A 13510-nucleotide genomic window follows, 5' to 3' on the forward strand; every position below is an offset into this window, starting at 1 on the left:
CATCTCAACATTTGTGATCTTCAGCAAAGAGAGCGACTTCAGAAAAATCTTATTAAATTCCGTTTCCGCACTAGCCCTTTTTGTGGAAAGAACGTCTATAACATTCTTTACGTGATCGCACGCTTGAGCCAAGTCACAGTCAATTTTTTGAAGAAACTTGCAAAGTGGCAGTGTCAAGAGAAGAGGTCGCTACAGATCTGAAGCGAAACGACAAACTCGGGCTTCGTAATGGCATTGAGCAGTTGAGAAGCTTTTGATGAAGTATCAGATGACGCGGCCTCTTCTTCCAAATATTCGAGGAATTGTACAATAGGCACGTACAGTTCAAGGAAACGCTGAAGTGCATCGTGACTCTCTACCCACCTTGTTTGGCAAAAGGAGAGAACTGATTTTCTTTTTTCTTGTGTTAAATCTTCTACTTTGTCTCGCAGTTGGTTCGTCCTCTGTGGCGAAGCTCTCACAAACGTACAGGTTGAGGATACAGTTCCCAAACAGTTGCGGATGCTGGGGAGTTTGCATGCGTGAAGCAGAGCAAGGTTCAACGAGTGGGCGCTACAATGCACGTACAACGCTTTGGGCGCTGTTTGACGAATGAAGGCTTGAACACCGTTAAGGTGGCCGCTCATTGATGCCGCGCCGTCGTATCCTTGCCCGCAAAGTAGGTTCAGGTCAAAGCCATGACCTCTAAGGCTGTTCAGGATTGTGCTCGCCAGCGCCTTGCCAGTGAGATCGTACACGGGAACGAAATCTACAAAATCTTCTTTAAGTATGGGCACTCCCGACGTGTCGTGTCCAACGTACCTTACACATAGGGAAATGTGGGCGGTGCGAGATATATCAGTGGCCTCGTCAGCTAGAACTGAAAAACACGAACCTGAGTTGACGTTTTCAACTATCTTTCTTTGTATGATTTTACCACAGAGGGTGATCAACTCATTTTGAATTTTTGGGCTCGTGTACAGCGCATTCGCCGGAGATGTTTCCATGTGAGCTCTCAAGGCGGCATCTCCACATTTTGCTCTCATCCTAAGCAGTGCGCGGAAATTTCCATCATTTTTCAATGGCAGCACTTCAGACATATTTATCGGACCAGAGTCGTCTGTGCCGCGAAGCGGTACTTCTTGCCTGCCACAGAAAAGGATTGTTTCTATTATTGGCAGCAAGTTCTTGCGGTTTTCTTCCGCCTGCTTTTTAAGACCGTGGTCAAGTTGTGTTAAGATGTCATGCTGTGAGCGGGACCGGACTGCTAAAAAGTTCTCCGATAGCGTTGTTGACATGGCGTGATAACTGCTGGATGCGTGGCTCTTAAAGGCGTCCATGGCTTTCTTGTAATTGGTGAACTCCTTAGTTACAAAACAGCCCAAGCGCTGGTGCTCCCCTTTTCCTGCACACTCGCTTGCGAAGACTACGCAATATTTGCATAATGCTCCTTGAAGCTTCTCTGAATAAACAAGCCATGGGTAACGATCTACCCAGTGAGGTTGGAACTTCAGATTCCTTTTCCCTGTGGCTGGATAATCATAGTTAGCCGGAGGGGTCCACGGATTGAGCAGCAGCTTCTCCGTCGTCTCTGGATCATTTACATTATTGCTTTTCGAGACAAACAGTCCCAAGTCCAAAATATTCGCACTCGTCGCACAGAGGGGAGGCGAACCAGAATGTGTAGGTGCCATGCCACTCACCTTCCTTGGGCATTGCCCAGTGGTAAAGGCGTCACTTTGCCCAGCGTTGACTGTAGAACAAAGGTCACTTGGAGTTGCACTGCGGCCACCATCATTTTCCGGCGGCGCATGGGTGTCCTGCTTGTGTTCGTTCTCAGGTGATTCACATAAACCGGTGCATTCTCCTGAGTCGCTACAGAAGTTCCGACGCGCTTGGCTTTCCACCAGTGCTGAGGAGGGCGAAGTTTTATCCTTCGAAGGAGGCGGTTCTTCTCCGTCCGCTTCATCGGTTCGAACTTTCTTGAAGTAAGACGCAAGACTCCTTTGCTTCGTTGTTGCAGAGTGTCTTTTCATTTTGCTGCCGCAATCCTGTGCACGCACACAGAAGTGGCCAGTGGCTCCAAAAAGACGTTTGCGACTGCTTCGACTGCCTGGCGTGAACGGCGGGCAATGTTTTCTTCCTCTCTTATCCACTTTACAGTGGCTAGAATGTAGAAGTGTGATGAACGCGCCGGCTCCCGCGTGGCGCATGTGTTTTCTGAACGCCGCTACAGCTGGTGTGCATGCAGGACCATTATTGTACTCCCGCTGCAGCAAACTGGATTAACGCTACTTAAAGACCTTTTCACAGAAGACTCCATGGGCACTCCATACTCCCCTTAATATACGTGAACCCCCCAAGAATGCACTGCCGAGACATTTGCACTCCCGTGGTACAGTCCAGAAAGCAGGTGTTGCTCCGTTCCTGTGAAAAAGTCACCTTTTCACAGACGGCTCCCTGGGCGCCTGCATAATTCTCTCTGGGCTGCGCTAATTAAATAGCCGTGACCCCCCAAAAATGCACTTTGTAGGCTGTGACGTCAGCCTCTGTACTCCCGCGCGCAGCCCAGCTTGGCGGCGTTTTTTCTCTCCTGTGAAAGTTGACCGCTGGTGCCGGATTGTGTGCCGGCTGTATCCTCGCTTTGTGTGCTTTGTAGGGAGGCGCATATACCTTGTGTGTACAGAAGAGGTAGATTTCCTTGCGTGTGGTTAAGGTTGTTCGAAGTTGCTCGGATATGCCAGTCTTTCAGTAGATGTCATCTTCGATGATTCGTTTCGGTGGCGAAGACTACAGTTTGAGAAAAGTTTACCCTGCAGCCTGCGTCCTCGGAATGCGCCGCTGAGTTTTTCCGCTTAGGGGTTTCGTTCCCTGGCAAATTTGCGCACGTCGTGTTGGTGTTGCCGTTGCTGTCGAACTGTTTACTTTCACAGAAGGAGACGCGCTTTTCGTAGAAACCCAAAGCCGACACGTGCGGTCCGCACAGACGGATAACTTCTCCAGCGGCAATGCACAAGGAAAGCATCTGGAATCAATAAAGGAGCTGCTACGGGGTGAAAGACGAAAAAGAAAAGACTCGAAGGAACGCGAGGGCGAAGTGCAAAGCTGTACAAATAGGGCAGGTGCGCGTGCGGGGGAGGGAGCGCTGAGGTGTTCTGGTAGGTTTGAAGAAAGGAAGAAGAGGGAAGCAATGCCAGGAAAGTTGCAGTGTAACTTTGGCAGCTGGGGGTCGCTGTGAAGGCGTGTAAATATTTTAGTATCACCCGAAAAGTTAAAGCATCAAAAAAATTTCGGGGGGGGGGGTCAGAACCCCCTCAACCCCCCCCTAGTTACGGGCCTGACCAGCCCCCCCGTTCCGCAATTTAAACGAAACGTCAGGATTATCACAGCTAACGTTGATAAAATGAGTTGCGTTATCATATATACTGGACACCGTTTCAAACAGGTGCAACACTGTGGGGCCTAGCGAGACCTCTTGCAGTATGATAATTGATGGTAGCGCAGGCCAAAGACACGGACAAAAGAAGGCACATGAGACACCACAGCGCTAACTTTCAACAACTATTTTATTACCAGCTGATCCCGCTAGTATATGTACTCTCTCACGGTCATACGTCACGTGTGCATAGCTCTGACACCCATAAAATTGTAACCTACACGTGTACATCACATACATGACCACACTGTATCAAACGCATTTTTCTTATAATGCTTATCCACAAAGCAGTTTTATCGCGAATACATGTAATCCAGTTCCTTATTTGATAACACCACTGACGGACTGCTCACACACGCGTCACCAAACGCTGAAATCCTGCTGGCCTCCATTATCAGTCGCGTCATCTCGCACCTACTCCTACTCATGATGGCCGTTTCATGAAACTTAGGTCTGCACTTACATGTGTGACAATGCAGGGAAAGAAAACCGTCAGGAGCAACTCTACTTACTTTGCTATTATGTTCGCGCAATCTATCATTTATACATCTGCCGGTCTGTCCGATGTATGACTTTCCACAAGTAAGTGGAATCTGGTAGACGACACACGTGTTGCATTCAACAAACTTGTTTCGATGCTTCTTTTCGCATACCGCATCTATTATCTTGTCTGGTCTTGTGTTTCTGCATAGGCTCACCAATTTATTAGGGGCTGAAAAAACTACCTTTGTGTCACATTTTTCCGCAATCTTCTTTATTCTGTGAGAGAACTTATGTATGTACGGAATGACAGCAAAGTTCCTCCTGCTTGGGCTCGCCCTATCCTTCTCCTCGGAACCTTTCTTTATCACTTCTCTATGTAAGCCTTCTGCAACCGACACGACGAGGTTCTTAGGATACCCGGCATCGCTTAACCTCGAGACCTGCTGTCTGAAGCTCTCATGCATTAGGCACTGGCATGACTTCTTGAGTGCCTCACTCAAGCACATCTTCGCGATTCCCCGCTTGACAAGTTTTGTGTGCGCGGAATGAAACTGTAACAGCGGCTTATTTGCTCTGGGTCCATAGCTCCAGCACGTCTTTTCATCAGAGAACACGAAGTTAATGTCAAGAAATCTAATTCTTCCGTCGCATGGCATTTCAAAAGTCACTTCAAGTGGGTTAAGACAGTCACGAAAAACGCTACACACATTAGTACACTGATTGGCAAACTCTGCACATGTGTCATCGATAAAAACTAAGAAATCGTCGACGTACCTAAATACATTCACATTAAATTCTTGCAGGCGCTCTTTTAGGTCCCTGTCTAATTCCGCTAAAAACAGATTACTTAAAACTGGAGCTAAGCACGAGCCAATGCATACTCCTTGTTTTTGCAGGTACAGGGCACCATCGTACTTTATGAACGTTGACGACAAGTAAAATCTAAGTAATTCTAAAAAATTGTCCACAGATGTGCCTGCCTGTGTGCTGAATCTAACGGCTCCGTGCTCATCGATACATTTACCTATACATTTCAATACTGCTGATTGCGGCAGAGAATAGTATAGATCTTTTATATCAGCAGAAAACGCTTTTAACCCTAGGTCTTTCCGCTCTCTTACAAACTTAACACTTGTTCCGAACTTTTTGTCATGAAGGGGTCATTTATGTCTAGCAAGTTTAATATCCTTTGCAGGTACACAGCAACAGCCTTCTGCCACGTGTCTCTCTCGGATACTATCACTCTGTATGGTACACCTTCCTTATGAGTTTTAGCGCTAAAAAATGCATCTAGACTATCATTCTTACTTTTTCTCATACCGCTAAGGACACCTTCTAGATTCATCTTCTTACACAGTTCTATTGCTTTTGTTCTCACTTTTGCAATGGAAATATCCTTTTTGCTGAAGACTGCCGTAATAGCATTTTTAGCCTTTTCTTTAAATTCTTCATGTGGAAATACGGCAAACCCCCCTTCTTTATCAACTGGGAGTACACTCAAGGCATGCTGTGTCAAGTATGTTTCCACACGTTTTAGAGGCAAATTACGGCAAGGAGGCTTACACAATTTCAAGGCGTCTACACCTTCGTTGATGATCCTGGTGGCTTGGTCCTCGGGAGCCCGTCTCGACACTTGACGCACAATGGATAACAGTTCCGGCTTCTTCTTTTGGGGTTGCACTGCAAACTTTGGCCCGAGTCCTAATACTTCCCGCACAAAGTCCGGGAGGCAGACGCCTTCCGCCACATGTACGTTGCAAGTCGCACTCACGCGCACTTTGTCCACCCAGCCACGTAACCGTTGTAGTTGAAGATTCCAGTGGAATTCTGTCATTTGGTCCGCCATACGTAGGTGCTTCCGAACCTGTATCTCCGCTGTGTATGGCTCGTGCGTCCGGTGCAACTGCGCCCCTAGGAACGCTCTGAAAAGCCGCACCTGTCGAAGCCATTCTGAGCGCTGAATTTTCAGGATCCTCGTTCTATGCCCTTCCGAAGGGGTACACCCTCCGAAGAGCGCTCGAACATCCTCTGGTAGAAGTTTTTTTCAGCCCCTAATAAATTGGTGAGCCTATGCAGAAACACAAGACCAGACAAGATAATAGATGCGGTATGCGAAAAGAAGCATCGAAACAAGTTTGTTGAATGCAACACGTGTGTCGTCTACCAGATTCCACTTACTTGTGGAAAGTCATACATCGGACAGACCGGCAGATGTATAAATGATAGATTGCGCGAACATAATAGCAAAGTAAGTAGAGTTGCTCCTGACGGTTTTCTTTCCCTGCATTGTCACACATGTAAGTGCAGACCTAAGTTTCATGAAACGGCCATCATGAGTAGGAGTAGGTGCGAGATGACGCGACTGATAATGGAGGCCAGCAGGATTTCAGCGTTTGGTGACGCGTGTGTGAGCAGTCCGTCAGTGGTGTTATCAAATAAGGAACTGGATTACATGTATTCGCGATAAAACTGCTTTGTGGATAAGCATTATAAGAAAAATGCGTTTGATACAGTGTGGTCATGTATGTGATGTACACGTGTAGGTTACAATTTTATGGGTGTCAGAGCTATGCACACGTGACGTATGACCGTGAGAGAGTACATATACTAGCGGGATCAGCTGGTAATAAAATAGTTGTTGAAAGTTAGCGCTGTGGTGTCTCATGTGCCTTCTTTTGTCCGTGTCTTTGGCCTGCGCTACCATCAATTATCATGCAACCATACCAACAAGCCCAAATCGCCACCCTCATCGACTCTTGCAGTAAGCGCGTTCGTAAGAAATAATTTAACGTTTTTACCACTCGAAATGAGATTTATTCTTTCTTAGGCTGAGTAATACGTGAACGTGTTTTGAGCATTAGAAATAAACTCACTTATACGAATATCAATGTGTCGTTACGCATCACTTAGCGTTTGGTTGTTTTCGGTTTCTCGCATTTCATTTGCAGCAGGTCGCGACGCCTCACGCGCAGGCTCGTGCTCGACTCGAGCAGACCACGAGACTTGCGGAGTTACACATTTTGTTGACTTAAGTTCTTGCATATCTGCGACAGCATTGCACTTCATCTGTTAAACTGAGTGTAAATGTAAACCTTCCCTTTGCAAAGAGTATCGAACCTTCTTTCTCGCGTAAAACAAAGTGCCGGAGGCTTCCTTCGTTGGGGATATGAAGGAAACATCTATGCGCATGCGTGAATTTTGTTCCGCGCACGGAAAGCGTCAGTTCCTGGCAAGCGGCCCACGACTGAGGATGTTTAAGGCGCGCTATCCGGATTCCAGCAAGTTGTAAAAAGACTGAACAACAAGAGCAGCGATATTGAATTGAGTTTCGCCGAAAGCACGGCGACACTCGAGCAGAAACCATCTGTAAGATTCATTAGGCTATCGGTGACGACGACATGAGCACCTATCGGACACAGGAGTGGTACAACCGCTTCACAAGTGGCCGCACATCAGTGGACAGGGAACCGGGTTAAGATAGAGCCTCAACAAGTCAAAATCAGAATGTAACTGCAAGCGCGGAGTTTGGTCAAGGAGGACCGCCACACCACAGTCTAAGAACTTCCGAACGAGATAGATGGAGTTATGCATTGGACCAGTATACGCAAGGATTTGGGCATGAGGAGAGCGTCCGCAAAATTGGTACCAAAACTGCTTGCAATGGAGCAGAAGAAACTCGGTCAAGAAAACATTTATGCGATTCGTCAAGCTCTCTACTTCCCTAACAGGCTCCGTGTGACTTGGCGTTTCTCAAGCTGAAAATGCCGCCGAAACGAATCAGATTCGAGCCAAGAGATTTGGAATGCGACGACCCGATTGATCATTTATAAAGGTGCATGCCAGAAGTGTGTCCAACAAGGACGGGAGCGCTAGGAGAAGTGTGTCCATTACAGAGGAGATATTGAAGGGAATGAGGGTTTTGTACCTTCTACTCAAATTTATTTCTCATGACCTAAAATTCGATAGTTCTCGGACGTACCTCGTATGGATAGTCGACTTCGTCAATGCTCCCGACAGATCGCAACCTGGTAAAGGAAATGGTCCTTGCTCCTGTACACTAATGACTATTCTTCCACTGCAGGCCATCCTCTCCCATCCGCGAATATGCAATATCTAGCTTCATTATCTTGATCATATGAATCTATAAGTACCTTGGAATATGCATGCGCTCCGCGAGACTGTGTGCTATAGCTACCCATATCTGCAGTTAACGTGTAATTAGGATTAATACATACATGGTTATGCCTCCGCCGCTCTGCGCCAATATAACGGGTGCCCCAGCTATCTTTAGCCAAGGGTTAAAATACAATATTAGAGGCAGGCGAATGAAATTAGTTGCAAATTGCTGACAGTCACCTTGTGCACTACAGACAATTTTTTGTTTGGTAATTAATTTGTTAATTAGGATTATTCAACTAAATCGCTAAACATTCACTTTAGGCAGGAATTGCGACTTTCAAAGTTCGAGAGCGTCTTCAGAAACCCGAATTGAATTTTTTGCTATAAAGAAAGTCTCACGTATACCATTTTTTCCCAAGCTGCAAAGGAAGCCCGCAAAATACAAAAAGAACCACATGACTAGCGCATTCGCGCGCAGTGAACATGCTGCTCTCAGCCGTGGTTTGAGCGAACGAAATCTGCTGTGGCCGCGACACGCCGGCTCCGTTGCAGCGGTAGGCCGATAGGTTAACGGTGGTTTCTTGGCCGCGTCAGCCACTTGGCGCGCGTGACGGTGCAAGTTGTACCGAGTGTGGGCCAAGAAACCACCGTTAACTTATCGGCCAGAATACAATCTGGCACGCATCTACGTAGTTCTGGGTGATCATCTAGTCTGTTCTTTGCATGCAAGAGATGATTTCAACTTCGTGAAGTGTTCAATACCTTCCTGCATGATGAAAAATACCAGAGGGGCACTAACGCACCTTATCGTACCTAATTTGTAGAGCATTACATGCACTTCAATCTATTCCCAGTGTATTCCACAGAACAGAGAATTTTCATTACACTAAAGGGTTACTTGATTCGGCGCAAAATGCTTATGTTCTGCCATAAAAAACAAACTAGCGCGACTAAGACGACTGGTCGACGGCACTGAACCTGCGGTCAGATTGTTTCAATGTTTGCCAACAGTGCGGCTACATTTATCGGCACTGGTAACAGATATGCACCACATAAAGGAAACCACGCCAGGACAAAAGTCACGGCGCCGATTTCTAAGCTTTGGAACTCGCAGAATCCGCGAAAAGAGTGCAAACACGCGACTACCTTCAACCAAAACTGAAGTGAACACATCACGGTATCGCAGTCAAGTTACCTTACTCGGTAGGCTTTGTGATGTATAGGACGGCAACATGCTAGGTGTCGACGGAAGCCGGTCGAGTTGAAAGAAGCGTCCCAAATTCTTCGCAGGAGCAAATAAATGAAAGAATAACAGGACTACTGTGTATTATTAAAGCACTGCTCTCATCATCAGATTTCTTTCTCTACGAGAGTAACTATCTGCTGCTTTTTTGTTGGCCCGTTGTGATGAGTGGAGTGCGCGTTTGAATTGTGCGCCTTTGAAACGTGTGCATCATAAAGAAAAAGACGACGAGGCGTGCGCACGCGTAGATGAGCACAGTGCCGAAAGGAAGACGACGACGATGAAAACCTTCACGAGGGCGCGAGGTGTAAGGATTCGACGGACACGTGGCCCAATAAGGAAACAACACCGGTAATCTCAAGAGCCAATCACCTGTCAACGCGCCGGTCGAGCAGTGTCCAATGAAGAGTAGACAAGTGGACCGGAGAGCGAGAAAAGCCTTGTGCACGGAGTTCCAAGGGGGAGTTCGAAGGGAACGAGGCAAGGAGAAGGTTGTCGCCGGACCGGGCGCTGAAGATGGCCGTCGGGTTTCGGGCCCGAGCCTCCAGGACACCGGCCGGGGCTTCCTGCCATCGGGTTCCCGTGAGAGGCCATAGACATGGTGCGTGAACTCCACCCCAAGGCCTGCGGCAGCAGTTGGGCTGCGGGCCCGAGCTGTGCTTCCAGCTGCCTGGCCAGGTTGCCCTGGCATCTCAGTGCGTCGGCCAGCAGCCACCGTTTCCTCTTCGTCACCAGCCAGCCCGCGTCAACTCTACAAGCCTGAGCCGCCGCGTTCCCGTCGCGTGTGAGTCACCCAGCCCGAAGCCATTTGGTGAGAATGAACTCGTCTTCTTCACCGCTCCGCTGCTCAGCCGCGTCAGAACTAGACTGTCCAGTTTAGGTCTTTGAACTCGCATTTTGTTTGTTATTAAGAGTATGTTACCGCGTGCAGTGACCTTTTTGTTAAGCGTTTGCCTATGTATAGTTATTTCTTCTTCAGTGTATACTTAAATGTTGTGTGTGTTGTTTGTTAAACCAACGGCTTTGTCCTCAATAAAGCTCTCCTAAGCTCGGCCTTAGAGAGCTGTCGTAAACTGAAAAAAGAACCTGCATCACAAATTGGCGTCCGCGACAGGACAAAGCCGTTTGTTTTTCAACTTGATTGTTCAATAGTTAAAGCCATGACGAGCACGTGGGAAATATTGGAACTCGCAGACCGCATGGGTCTCGAGGGCGCGGAGTTCAGAGCTTGGTATGAAGAGCGAATGGCGCGAGAGCGAGAGGAACGGGCTGCAGAACGAAAGGCAAAGAAGGAGAAGCTCGAATCGGAGCTTAGGGCTAAAATGGAACAGCTCGAAGTGGAGAGGCGAGCACTTGAGCGGCGACTCGAAGTGGCGATGGATGAGAAGACGCACCTTGAGAGCCAGAGTTATGGGCAAGTGGTCGATGCTTGCTCCGATAGCAGTTTTTGCGGGAGCGAATTAGATTTCTGTAAGGTTAGCCTTGAACCTCGCCATAGCCTTTCGTTAGAGCCAGGAGCTCAGATAGAGGATGGCAGAGAGGTGGGCAGCCAAGAAAGCAGAAATCTTGCTGAGCTTGATGAAGCGATGAACAGCTTCGCAAGCATGGAACAGGACAGTTCCATTGAGAGTAAGTCGTGCTTTGGTACCTCTGAGAGGCCAAGCAGGTATCAGGAAGAGGTAGGATTGCCTCTCAACAGCTCCACTAAAGGAGCACAAAAAGATCACCTGGGTGATTACGGCGAGTGCCGTGAAGAAAGGTTTAAGATGGTGGCCGCATATTCTTGTGTAGCGCTGGATGTGGTCTCAGGCGCCACAAGCATTGTCGAAGATGAAGTGAACAACTCACTGTTAAAGAGAAAGAGTGTGACTTCTGGGAATAGCGCAGATGCTACTTCTCTGAGAGAGCAGGATGAGAGGGCAGAAGCATTCATCAAAACAAACAGTATCGAGTCGAAAGCGCGTTTGTTTGTACATGCTGATGCGGCCGAGCAGGATGGCCAATGTGTAAAGGTCACTAGTGTGGAACCTAGCGATAAATCGGTTGAAGGTGAACAAGATAGCCGATTGCAAGCGCAGTCCTCTTCGAGCACCGATGAAATTTTTGCGTTTGCTGGAGCGTCTTTGGTTTCAAAAAACACGCAGAATTCGTGTCGGCTAAGAGATCGTGAGCCAGAGCAACGCCTCCTGAGGCGCTGGCCAGAGGAAGGCGTTCGCGTGAGGAAAGACGTCGTGTGGACGCTCTTGTCTCGGTGCGCCTGGAGGCAACGCCTCGTGTTGGGATTGAATTCTGGCTGTGCTGTGGCTAGGAATTCCATTGAGCGTCCAGTTGTTTTCACGTGGGTTTTTAGACACGCGTCTTACCGACCACGCTTGAAAGCGTCTTTCTTTCTTTGGTCTTGTCGGCATGTGAAAACTTCCACACGTTTGGTTTGGGACGCTATTACATGAGCATCAAGTTCAATGACCGGTCGCTGTTTCGGGTTCCTGACTTTGGACAACGGATTTATATGTTTTGTAGATATACGAGTTGGTTGTGGACATTCATTTGAGGTTGAATGTGATATAACATAGCTTTTGGCAAGGTTTTTGTTGTTGTATAAGGAAAGCATTGGTTGAACTAAACGGGCTGAGGTTTCAAATATTCATTGTACTTGTGTGTTCGTTAGGTCCGGATAGTGCGCGCAACTGAGTAATGACTTCTAGCCTATAACGAACGGACTTGAGTTGTGTGAATACGACTAAGAGCTTTATTGTGAACACTGTGTTCTCGATGTCTATATGATTAGAGAGCAGACTACAAATTGGCACTCATTGGTGTTAATTGTTTAGTGTTATATCATGGTAATATAACGCAATTGGTTAATTACTCTAAGGCAAGTGAACAAGTGTTGCGTTCTGGTTGTCGGTGTTGTGAGTGATATTATTGTGTGCTGTCTATCACTTATATGTTCCGCGCACTGAGCAGCAGTTTTTCAAAGCGAAAAACTTTTCGAAAAGGGGGCCTTTGTGATGAGTGGAGTGCGCGTTTGAATTGTGCGCCTTTGAAACGTGTGCATCAGAAAGAAAAAGACGACGAGGCGTGCGCGCGCGTAGATGAGCACAGTGCCGAAAGGAAGACGACGACGATGAAAACCTTCACGAGGGCGCGAGGTGTAAGGATTCGACGGACACGTGGCCCAATAAGGAAACAACACCGGTAATCTCAAGAGCCAATCACCTGTCAACGCGCCGGTCGAGCAGTGTCCAATGAAGAGTAGACAAGTGGACCGGAGAGCGAGAAAAGCCTTGTGCACGGAGTTCCAAGGGGGAGTTCGAAGGGAACGAGGCAAGGAGAAGGTTGTCGCCGGACCGGGCGCTGAAGATGGCCGTCGGGTTTCGGGCCCGAGCCTCCAGGACACCGGCCGGGGCTTCCTGCCATCGGGTTCCCGTGAGAGGCCATAGACATGGTGCGTGAACTCCACCCCAAGGCCTGCGGCAGCAGTTGGGCTGCGGGCCCGAGCTGTGCTTCCAGCTGCCTGGCCAGGTTGCCCTGGCATCTCAGTGCGTCGGCCAGCAGCCACCGTTTCCTCTTCGTCACCAGCCAGCCCGCGTCAACTCTACAAGCCTGAGCCGCCGCGTTCCCGTCGCGTGTGAGTCACCCAGCCCGAAGCCATTTGGTGAGAATGAACTCGTCTTCTTCACCGCTCCGCTGCTCAGCCGCGTCAGAACTAGACTGTCCAGTTTAGGTCTTTGAACTCGCATTTTGTTTGTTATTAAGAGTATGTTACCGCGTGCAGTGACCTTTTTGTTAAGCGTTTGCCTATGTATAGTTATTTCTTCTTCAGTGTATACTTAAATGTTGCGTGTGTTCTTTGTTAAACCAACGGCTTTGTCCTTATTAAAGCTCTCCGACGCTCAGTCTTAGAGAGCTTTCGTAAATAAGAAAAAGAACCTGCATCACACCCGTTATCCGTTACTATACTGAAGCGCGTTCCTCATATTCATATTGTGGTTCTGGCACGTAAAACCCGATGAATTGTTATTACTCTTGAAGGCTTTTTATGCTAATGTCAAATTTCTGTATTACCACTCTACTCTGAACAAATGAAACTTCGTTGCCACCTGCAGCGGAACACGAGTGCTCCAACGAAAATATTACAACACATAACTCACCTTCATTTAGAACGCTGTTGGTGGAACCATGAGGCCTGGCTCCTGGTACGCAGACACCAAGCCATGACGATATACGCAGATGCTCGATCGGTGAAT

At 47.9% G+C, this 13510-nt stretch overlaps 1 protein-coding gene across 1 annotated transcript in view; it reads left to right on the plus strand.

The window, feature by feature from the left end:
* Positions 1 to 13510, plus strand: part of LOC119401303 (nose resistant to fluoxetine protein 6-like) — a 123356-nt gene that overhangs the window by 73552 nt on the left and 36294 nt on the right. The window lies entirely within an intron of this gene.

The sequence above is a fragment of the Rhipicephalus sanguineus genome, chromosome 1, assembly GCF_013339695.2.
Source record: "Rhipicephalus sanguineus isolate Rsan-2018 chromosome 1, BIME_Rsan_1.4, whole genome shotgun sequence".
NCBI lineage: Eukaryota > Metazoa > Arthropoda > Arachnida > Ixodida > Ixodidae > Rhipicephalus > Rhipicephalus sanguineus.